The following is a 12,043-nucleotide window of genomic DNA, read 5'->3' on the forward strand; positions in this document are numbered from 1 at the left end:
CAGGCTTCTGTGCAGTTCAGTTCAGATCAGCACACTGAGGCATACACAGAGAGCAGTGATCAGAGAGCAGTGATCAGTAAGCAGTGATCAGTTCCATTTTACACAAGTGAGAAACTATATACAGATCTACACAATTCTTATCTACATTACATACAGCTGTGATGAGGCTAACTTAGAATCTTGGCAAGGTTCCCAGAACAGCCTCTATCTCAAGGTAATTGCCCAGATAGACTTTCTCTGTTTAACCCTGAGATAGCCATACACACACAATTTTAATGACTAAGCAAGTATTTCTTTTCATATACTTAACAGTCCTCCTCTTGCGCATGTTATTTAAATTGTGTTACAATCTGAGACCTAGCTTGCTTCATGCCAGCCCTGAGCTTCTGTAGGTTCCATTATCTGAATTTCCTCAAATGAAGTAGGTTCATAGGCTATTAGTAAAGCTCTATGAGAAACCTGTTTGCTTTGGTATTCATCTGAATAACGAATTGGAGCTTTGCGTTCCCTTTCTGGTCGCTTTGGCATAGTTACAGGCATAGTTTCCTCCTCTATAGTTTCTTCCCCCTCCCTCTCTTGCTGAGATTGTTCAGGAATTTCTTCTGTTTCTACAGCTTTCTGTTCTACAGGCAAACTTACATACTGTTTTGTTTCCTGCATTTGTTCATGAAAAACTACATCTCTGCTCACAATTACACTTTTGTGATATGGAGACCACAAACGATAGCCTTTTGTTTGTGTATCATATCCCAACAGTTTACATTCCAAACCTCTTTGAGCTAGCTTTCCTGGTCTGTTTTCTTTCTGAATATGAGCAAAACATTTACTTCCAAAAACCCTTATATGTGACACTCTAGGTTTTCTTTTGTAAAACATTTCATATGGAGTTTTTTCATGTACAGAGTGGTAAAGCCTGTTTAACAAATAATTTGAGGTGGACAAAGCTTCTGCCCAGAACAGATTAGACAATCCTGACTCTTTCAATAGAGCTCTTAACATGTTCTGCAAGGTTCTGTTTTTCCTTTCTGCAACTCCATTTTGAAATGGTGAATATGGAGCAGTAAGGTTATGTTGTATACCCTCATCACTGAGGAATTTTTTAAATTGGTTGCTAAGAAATTCACCTCCCCGGTCCATTCTTAGATTAGCTATAGGTTCTTTAAATCTATTTTTACTCCACTTAACAAACGCTTTAAACTTTCCAAAAGTTTCACTCTTCTGTTTTAACACATACACAAATCCAAATCTACTGTAATCATCAACAATAGACAAGAAAAATCTGTTTCCTCCTTGACTTGTCTCAAAAGGACCTGCAAGATCTGCATGAATTAATTCAAAAATTCTTTTTGTTGTTCTCTCACTATGTTTTGGAATGTTTGACTTATGACACTTGGTTTCACTGCATACATTACATTCTACATAGTTAGAACATGGTTTGATTTTCACCCCTTCACACAATTCTGGAATCTTAGAAATTATTTTATAGTTGGCGTGACCAAACCTTTTATGAGTTAAATGGATACACTCTTGGTGTGGTTTGCAATTGGCTATTGTTTTTGTTGTGACTTTGCTGGCTACAACTTCATTTTCTGTACAAGTATTAATTACATACAAAGATTCTTTCATTATTCCCTGCACACACACCTTGTTTCCCTGTTTTATAGTACAATTTTCTTCAGTAAAACAAACCTCATACCCCATTTCTGTTAACTGAAACACACTTAGAAGGTTTGTTTCTAATTCTGGTACATATAAAACACTTTGTAGTTCAACTCCCAGACAATCAAAATATACATTACCCACACCACAAATCTGGATTTTTGTTCCATTTGCAAGGGTAACACACTTTTGCTCTGAAGTAGAAGTTTCCAAGGTTACAAATGAAAGTTTGTCTTTTGCCATACTTATTGAAGCCCCAGAGTCCAAAAACCAAGGATTCATTGTCTCTTTGACTCTTGCTAGAAGACACTTCTTTGTTGATTCAGCTTCATTCATTTTGTTTTCTTCTCTCCACTTTGCTGTCGGCTGCTTTTTCTTCTTCTTGTTGCAATCCCGCCTTAAGTGTTCTGTGGAACCACAATTAAAGCATTTCCTTGCCTTTAATGCAGCCACCACGTCAGAAGATTTATGGCTTTGTTGAAATTCAGCCACAGGATGTTTAAGGCTCTGTTGTTTTGAAGCTTGTCTTCTTTCATAGGTTTCCAGTAGTTTTCCAGCTACATACTCGAGGGTTAAATTTTTCTCCTCTTGACTTTCCATCATGGTGACAACCGCGTCGTACGATGAATCAAGACTTGACAAAATCACATAGACTTGGTGTATAGTTGTAAACTCCATCCCTCGTGCCCTGAGTTGATTGAAGATTTCTCTCATGCTTTTCAAATGGTTTGACATAGACTCCCCTGGTTTCAGCTTCATTCCATACAGCTTCCGGGTTAGAATTATTTTACTGCCCGCTGTTTCTCTTTGATATACAGCTTGTAGCGCATTCCAGCACTCTTTTGATGTATTCAAAAACTGAATGAAGGAAATTTGAGAGTCTTCCACAGCTAATGCAATAACTGCCATTGCTTTTGCATCGTCCTTAAACCATTTAGCATTCTGTGGATCTGCTCTATCTGGTGGATCCTCTGTGACTACATACCACAGTTCAGCCTGAATCAGATACATTTGCATTTTGTAAGACCATAATGCATAGTTAGAGTCATTCAGCTTTTCTAACAATTGATGCAAACCAGACATATTAGCTCCTGCCATTTCCTCTGCTTTAGGAATTGATATCTCACCGTCCTCCTGCTCAGAGTCCTCCTCAGAGTCAGCCGACTGAGATTATTCCTCACTTTGCAGCACTGGCTTTAGCTTGATGTCTTCCTCCATCAACAGTCTTCTGTTTTAGCAGACTCCTGGTTCTGATACTGCACCGTTCCCACCAAGTTCTGGTTCTTCTGCCTGGGTTAGGCTGGCGTAGGCTGCCTGGACTAGACTGGTCTAGGACTAGGCTGCCTGGACTGGGCCCATAACCTTTGTTGGGTTATTGTGCCAGAACTTTTCTCCTTCTGGAACTCTGTTTGTGCTCAGAAAACAAACACACATCACGCAGGTCTTACACAGCAGAGCTGGTTTATTTCCTTCAGGCTTCTGTGCAGTTCAGTTCAGATCAGCACACTGAGGCATACACAGAGAGCAGTGATCAGAGAGCAGTGATCAGTAAGCAGTGATCAGTTCCATTTTACACAAGTGAGAAACTATATACAGATCTACACAATTCTTATCTACATTACATACAGCTGTGATGAGGCTAACTTAGAATCTTGGCAAGGTTCCCAGAACAGCCTCTATCTCAAGGTAATTGCCCAGATAGACTTTCTCTGTTTAACCCTGAGATAGCCATACACACACAATTTTAATGACTAAGCAAGTATTTCTTTTCATATACTTAACAGAAAGAACTTGGGATTTAAAAATTATGAATACGGCAGGAAACAAAACTGACAGATTTGTCCATCCAGGTAGAAGCCTTTGAGTGCTTAGCTCTTAAAACTCTTAAAATCCCTGTATGCCCAGCCGTGTTTAGGGTGCTGAGTTAGTGATGCCACCTCTTTCTCTGACCGGCTTATTATCTTCAGCTTCTACATGGGAAGCAGGTACAATGTGGTCTTCTCCTTGCTCCTATTGAATTTGGCCAGTACAGAAGGCTTGCTTGATAAGAACTTACCAGAATTTGCAAATTTCTTCATAAGCAGGGAAGAACTTCAGAATAAAACCATATTGGAGAAAGTGAAACTGACAAATTCTCCCATCCCTAGTTTTGTGTTAATCAGGGGAGGGCAACCTGCAACCTGCCAGATGTTTTGTCTTACAACTCAAATCAATCCTAGCCAACATAGCCAATGGTGATCATAGAATCATAGAATAGTAGAGTTGGAAGGAGCCTATAAGGCCGTAGAGTCCAACCTGCCCAGACCCTAAGGTCATCCTCAGGGGTCCTTCTCCGTGAGCCCCTGCCAAAGGAAATGAGGCAGGGGGCTACCAGGAGGAGGGCCTTCTCTGCTGTGGCACCCCGGCTGTGGAATGAGCTCCCTAAGGAGGTTCGCCTGGCACCTACACTATATTCTTTTAGACGCCAGGTGAAGACCTTTTTATTCTCCCAGTATTTTAACAGTCTATAAATTAATTTGAACTTGCTGTTTTAAATTTGCATTTTAAATTTGTATTTTTGCATTGCTGCTGTTTTTATCTTGGTTGTACTTTTATAATGTATTTTATATTATGGTTTTATACTTGAATTGTCTTAATTTTGTAAACCGCCCAGAGAGCTTTGGCTATTGGGCGGTATAGAAATGCAATAAATAAATAAATAAACCCCCTGCTCAATGCAGGAATCCACCCTAAAGCATCCTTGACAGATGTTGTCCAGCTGCCTCTTGAATGCCTCTAGTGTGGGAGAGCCCACAATTGCCCTAGGTAACTGGTTCCATTATCGTACTGCTTTAACAGTCAGGACGTTTTTCCTGATGTCCAGCCGGAATCTGGCTTCCTGTAACTTGAGCCCATTGTTCCATGTCCTGCACTCTGGGAGGATTGAGAAGAGATCCTGGCCCTCCTCTGTGTGACAAGCTTTTAAGTATTTGAAGAGTGATGGTTGATGGGAGTTGTAAGCCAAAATATCTAGAGGGCCATAAGTTGCCCACTCCTGAAATACATGTTAAAAAGAATAGGGGAGAAAATAGAACCAAGTGGTTGAGAAATAATCCCCCAGCACTACCTTCTGGGAATCTTCAGCCAAATAGGATCAGAGCCAGCATAACACAGTTTTCCCCAGGACCACCCCAGCCAAATGTTCCAGAAAGTTTACATGATCAATTGTAGTGAATGATGCTGAAAGGTCCAGCAGAACCAACAAGGAGATTCTCCCTCCTGTCCTGTCTAGCTCCCGGGACAGGTCATCCATCAAGGTGACCAAAGCTGTTTCAGTCCCAGAACTCAGATCGTAAAGGATCCAAATGGGGGGGGAAAAGGAACCCAGAAAAAATAGAGCGTCATCAGACAAGCATTTTATTGCACACTTGTTACTGGCCTCTCACAGTTTTTCACGGGTCCTTTTGATGCCACAGACCACCCCCTACACATCTCCCGCTCTTTCTGGTCTTCTTTCCATCAAAAAATAAGACCCTGGTAAACCCGAGTTTTGGTGGGAAGTGAAACAGGCCACCATTTCCTGCTGCATGCAGGAAAAGCAGTGGGATAAAAACGCCCACTGAATGGGCCATGCGGTCATTGTTTACTTCCTCTTTCTTCCCCGTGTGAAGGAAGAGGAAGTATTGTGGGACAGAAGCGGGGGGGAAGCAAGGGTAGGGAAACATGATTCTCCTCCCCCCATCTGATGATGTCCATACTGTGTGAACTAGAAAGATTAAAAAGAACCTGTGTATTCCCAGGGAATTTGGGGAACCCACCCCCCATTTTTCTGTTTCATTTGTCTGTTTTCATTTCTCCCCCAAGCCTTCACATCTCTAAAATTCATCCAAGAAAAACTGGAATTGAATCGCCACCACCTGCTCTAACATCTTACTCAAAAAGGAGAGGTTGCGGACTGGTGTTTTCCTTATAATATGTTCTTGGCTCCTGTAACTGCCTGGCTAAGCAAACTTAGTCTAGTTCCCCCCTCCCCACTCCTTGTTTCCTGGAGGAGATGCACAGGCGATGTTTTAACAAGGCATATAACCGCAGAATTCCAACCTCACCCAACTTCATCTGTGACAAACCTCATGGATGAACGTTCCAGAGAGGAACGGAGAACAAGCAGGGAGGATATAAAGAATGCAAGAACATGTGTTTGTGCAGTTTTAAAGAAAACCCCTTCTCCATTGCTAGTCAAGGAGCTTGCAATTTATTTATTTATTTATTTATTTATTTATTACATTTATATACCACCCCATAGCTGAAGCTCTCTGGGTGGTTTACAAAGAAAAATGTCCTCCTTCATTATATTATTATTATTATTATTATTATTATTATTTTCATTTATATCCCACATTTTTTCCTCCAAGGAACACAAAGTAGTGTACATAATCCTCCTCCTCTCCATTTTATCTTCACAGCAACAACCCTACGAGGTAGGTTGGGCTGAGAGTCTATGACTGGCCCAAAGTCACCCAGTGGGTTTCCATGGCCGAGGGGGTACTAGAACCCGGATCTCCCGGCTCCCAGTCCAACACTCTAGCCACTACACTGCACTGGCTCTCCACCGTGTAATCCAAATATATCCCATGATGTATTCCAAAGTGTTGGGAAAGTCTTTTATTTCAGAGAAACTCTCCCTACTTTCTTTCTTTTTTTAACCCCCCACAGTTTTGCTTCTATGGGGTGGCGGTGGATAATTCAGCCCAACTCAGTAGTCTGTCTAAAGCATTCTGGGCCAGCTAGAGTGTCTGAACATTTTTCAAAGGCAGAGTACATTGCATTAGTCCCAACAACATGTAACAAAATCAAGTGGTTGGAACTGAATCCCCAAGAATGGCAACCAGGCAGAGGGCCTTTTCAGTGGTGGCCCCTCAATCATGGAATGATCTCCCTGACGAGACTCGCCTGGTACCAACGTTGTTATCTTTTCAGTGCTAGGTCAAGACTTTTCTCTTCTCCCAGGCATTTAACAGCATATGCTGAGTTTTTTTAACTGATCTCAGAATAGTTGTTTTTAAATGGATATTGTCTGTTTTTGTTTGTATTTTATGCTTTTTATGCTTTTAATTTTTGTATATTTCTTTTTAATGTTCACTGTTTTTAACTTTTGTAAACCACCCAGAGAGTTTCGGCTATGGGGTGGTATATAAATTTAAATAATAATAATAATAATAATAATAATAATAATAATAATAATAATAATTCCACTTTGCTTACTGTCTAAAAGAACATCTATTTAAGCTCATTTTGCTTTGTATTGGACACTATGGTAAAGTCGTTTTGATTTAGAAAAAAAAAGAAATCACATCCTGCCTTTCATATTGGATTTGCCACCAAATAAATAACAACCCAACCCAAGACTCCAGCACATCTAAACACAGAATGGAATGTTCTGTAAATAAAGGTTTATTCTACTCATTTATTTATCCAGAGATCTATATATCCTGCCCTTCTAGTGTTTATGAAGCAATTAAAAGCAGCTATAAAAGCAATTAAAAGCAACTATAAAATGAAATTGCATCGCAATGTATTTTGCAGTACATGCAATCTAGATGTGTGTGTGCATGAGAGAGAGAGAGAGAGATTATCTGTAGTCTAGTTTTTGTGGGTGTGAAATCTTTGTGCCAAATCATAGTAGTTTTCAGGAGCTAAATACCTAATGCAAGAGCAAAACCATCTGGGATTTCACTTCATTTCTTTACCAGAATTTATCCAATTTGCCCCTCCTGGACCCAAACTCAGACTAAAATGCTCTCTGCACTTGAAATCCATACACTTTGAACTTGTGATTCGCAGACCCTCTTTTCAAATGTGTTCAACAATATGTGCACATTTGAAAAATGTGCATTTAAAAGAAATGTTGCAACCAAGGGTAGAATAGTATGGCTACTAGTCCTGATGGCTAAGGGCATCCTCCGGTATCAGAGGCAGTAAGCCTGTATGCACTAGTTGTTGGGGAACATGGGTGTGTGTGTGTGCTGATGCACCATATCCTTGTGGGTCCCTAGTCGACAGCTGGTTGGCCACTGTGGGAGTGGAATACTGGACTCGATGGGCCCTTGGTCTGATCCAGCAGGGCTCTTACATTCTCATGTGTGGATTTTTGAAACATTCATACAATTGATGTGTACCTTTTGGAAAATGTGCACAAGAGTGTGCATGGATTTCCATGCAAACAGAAGAAACAAAACTTGGAACCTGATACAGACACGAGTTGGAAGGAGCTTCAAGGTGGGGTTTGGAGAACTTTTCTGCTCTCGGGTTTTGCTGATCTGCACATCCCTACTCATGAATCTTTGTAAGAGCCTTTCCCCAACTGGATGCCCTCCAGATGTGTTGGACAGTCAGCTGGGGACAATGGGAATTGCAGTCTGAAAGCTCTAAGTAGGGGAAGTCTCCGTTATAACTGTTCTCTTCCTCATCCTCTTCCAAATTCTCTTCCTCATCCTAAAAGAAACATGCAAGCATGTGAATTACAGTGGGTGAAGGCTTAATACCACAAAGTCCATGTAGGAATCTGAAGCGGTACAGTCCCATCATGATATTTAGGCAGGTGGGAGGTTGCTTTATATTGAGTCAGGCCACTCGTCCAACTAGCCCAGTATTGTTGACACTGACTGGCAACAGCTCTCCATGGTTTCAGGCAGGATTCTTTCCTCACCCTACCTGGAGATGCCAGGAATCGAACCTGGGACCTTCTGCATGCAAAGCAGGGGCTCTACCACGCGAGTCGATTTGCTCCCTGCATGTAAAGAAGACGGGTCCACCGAGTTGTCCAAAAGAGAAATGTGTGCGGGGGTTAAGCTCCCGTATGTACCTGCCCAGATCCTAGGGTCATCCCCAGGGGTCCTTCTCCGTGAGCCCCTGCCAAAGGAAGTGAGGCAGGTGGCTTCCAGGAGGAGGGCCTTCTCCGCTGTGGCACCCAGGCTGTGGAATGAGCTCCCTAAGGAGGTTCGCCTGGCACCTACACTATATTCTTTCAGACGCCAGGTGAAGACCTTTTTTTTTTATTCTCTCAGCGTTTTAACAGTCTATATATTTAATTTTAACTTTGCTGTTTTAAAGTGGCATTTTAAATTTGTATTTCTGCACTGCTGCTGATTTTATCCTGGCTGTGCTTTTACATTGTATTTTATCTCATGTTTTTATACTGTTTGTTTTTATACTTCGAATGGTTTTGATTTTTGTGAACCGCCCAGGGAGCTTCGGCTATTGAACGGTATAGAAATGCAATAAATAAATAAATAAATAAATAAACTCAATCCGAAGGCTTGTCACTAGCTGTGGGGCAAGTCATGAGACCGTTTTCTTGCAAAGTCAGGCATTCATCATTTGCCAAGCAACTTACGTCTCATGATGTCATCTGAACGGGCTGCGCTATGCTTCCTCAGCCCTGGGTGCATTCAGAACTCATCCAGCTTCTGTCATAAATTGGCAGACTCAAGGGGATTTTTTATGCAGGCGATCCGCGAACGATGAATATAGCTTTAAAGAGGGCAACATTCATTTATGGGGCAGGGAAGGGGGCGATGTGGGGGGGGGGGAAGCATTGCCGGTGAGCCAATGTGGCTGTACGTGAGATCCAGGAAATTGCCTGAGTCCACTGGATAGCAGCCCGCTCAGTGAGGCCTCATGTGGCAAGAGCACACAGGGCTTGTTGAATGGAAGCAGAAAGGGCTGTTTGTTTGCTAGCCCGGAGCGCCCAACAACACCCCCACGACACGCACACACAGGAATGGAATAAACATCAGTGGGTTGTTGACGTGCCGGGTTGAATGTTACAGCTGAAGAGCACAGAAAAGGGTTCCCTTTACAGTTCAAGCGTGACGCCTTGGGTTAAAACTCGCCCCTTCCAGTTAATCAACTGAAGCTTTAGTTGATTAATCTAGAGAGTCCAGTGATGATAGCAGGGTTCTGGAACCTCTGGCCTGGCTGCTGAATCCAGGCTTCCGGGGATCCCAATCCAGTTCTCCAGGGTTCCTCAGAGACACATGTCCCCTTCCCTTAGCCCCTCCCCTTTCCCCAACCACTGATTATTGGGGGGCCAAGCGGGGGCCAGAGGCAGAAGAGAAGTCCAGTCAACAAGCAGGCAAGGTCCAGGCAGGGATCAAGGCAAGAGGCAAAGTCCAGGAGGAACAGAGTCCAAACAAGGGCCAGAGGCAAAAGTCAATGGTCAAAGGCAAAGCAAGGTTCAGGCACATACCAGGTAGTGAAGAGGCCAGAGGCATGGTCGAGATGAACAAGAGGTCCAGTGAGGCGAGGCAAGATCTGCGGTAGCAAATGGTCAGGAATCGGCTGCAGCTAGCATGAGAGACTGTGTTGCTGTGGCAAAGGCTGACGGGGAAATGCAGTTCTTATATAGGCTTCTCCTGGCCGCTCCCAGCTGTTCTGTATGAGACCACCTGGGAGTGCTTGCTGGTCTGGGCCTGAACCCTTAAAGGCTTTACCAGCCAGGGCTCGCATCCTGCGAAGCCCTGCGGCTGGTTATATGGAAAGCTGCCGCCAGATGGTGCTGCAGGACAGGACAGATCCTGACAGACAATTTGAGAATAATTTATTATTAATAATAACAATAACAGCAGCAATCATAATAAATTAATACTACTACTAGCAGAAACTATAGAACTTACTACCACAAGACGTAGTGATGGCCACCCATTTGCATAGCTTTAAAAGGGGGTTGGATAAAGTCCTGGAGGAGAAGGCTATCCATGGCTACTAGTCCTGATGGCTATGTGCTACCTCCAGTATCCAAGGCAGTAAGCCGATGTGCACCAGTTGCTGGGAAACATGGGCAGGAGGGTGCTGCTGCACTGTGTCCTGCTTATGGGTTCCCTATGGGCAGCTGTTTGGCCACTGTGTGAACAGAATGCTGGACTATAGACTCTTGGTCTGATCCTGCATGGCTCCATAGGTGTGTGCCAGGGGTGTGCCAGGTGTGCCCAGGCACACCCTAATGTCTCAACCAATAAGCATCTACTCAGCCCTCCCCTCCCCTGCAATAGCTGTCCCACAGGCAGACAAGCCGAACGCGTAGTAACGCATCAGTGTCCACAATGTTTACTAAATAAATGAATAAAAAAAGTCCTTTATGGTTGAGTAGTCAATAAATGTTCACCTTTTTAAATAATAATAATAATCCTTGGTTGTACACCCTAATGAAATGTCCTGCACACGCCTATGCATGGCTCTTCTTACGTATTATTACTACTATTACTATTACTACTTAATCAGCCACATGCTTAGTTTTTTAACGGTTTTTAATGCTTGATGTGTGTATGTTCTGTGTTTTAAATTGTTAAATTTTGTATACTTGTTTTTATCTCAATTTTAGAATTTCTGTAAACCGCCCAGAGAGCTCTGGCTATGGGGGCAGTATATAAGTGTAATGAATAAATAAAATTAATAATGACTATTTAATACATTTCTGGAGGCAAAGGCTATCAACACTACTAGCCCTGATGGTTGTGTGCAGTAAGCCCGCATGCATCAGTTGCTGGGGGACATGGGTGGGAGGGTGCTGTTGCACCATGTCCTGCTTGTCCATCCCTGGCCGATGGCTGGCTGGCCGCTGTGTGAACAGAGTGCTGGACTAGATGGACCCTTGGTCTGATCCAGCATCAGGACACTTCTTAGGTTCTTATGTTCTTAATAAAGCAATCACTCGATCTGGCTGCAGAACTCTCTCCTTCTAGCCAGGGCCGGTGCTACCATAGAGGCCACTCAGGCAGCCGCCTAGAGAGCCAAGCTAAGAGGGGCGCCGGGCACAGCGCAGCACTCACATGCATTGGCTGTGAGCTGGCCCAGCCCGAGGATTCAGCTGGGCCTGGGAGGGCGTGATGGCGCCCTGCGCCCGCCCAGTCGAAGTGAAGCCAGGAACGCTGGGGTGGGGGTGGGGTGGCTCCACGTTCGGGCTTCCTGAATGAGCCCAGGAGAGAGAGAGAGAGAGAGAGAGAATGTATGGGTGAATGGAGTGCATGGGGTCTTTGAGTGAATGCATGTGTTTGTTTGTTTGGAATGAGTGATGCTGAGTGTGTGTGTGTGTGTGTGTGTGCGTGTTGGGGGGGGGATGATTTGGAGGTGATATTCCTATTAAATAATGCATTTTAGACCCATAGACATTCCTTTCCAATTTTTTTGCTATAATTGGCATGACGTATTTCTTGCACTTTAAAATAAATTTAGCAGTTTCAAATTTTGTGCTTCTTATTTTTTCCAGGAAACATCTGTTCTTAAAAATCAAAGTTGGCATTTTTTTGGGGGGAGGGGGAAAGGTGAAAGTAGCTCACCTTGCCTAGGGCGCAAAATAGTCTGGCACCAGCCCTGCTTTCTAGTACCTTCAGTGTGAGATTGCCCTTTT

Source organism: Elgaria multicarinata, chromosome 15 (assembly GCF_023053635.1).
Source record: "Elgaria multicarinata webbii isolate HBS135686 ecotype San Diego chromosome 15, rElgMul1.1.pri, whole genome shotgun sequence".
Lineage (NCBI taxonomy): Eukaryota > Metazoa > Chordata > Lepidosauria > Squamata > Anguidae > Elgaria > Elgaria multicarinata.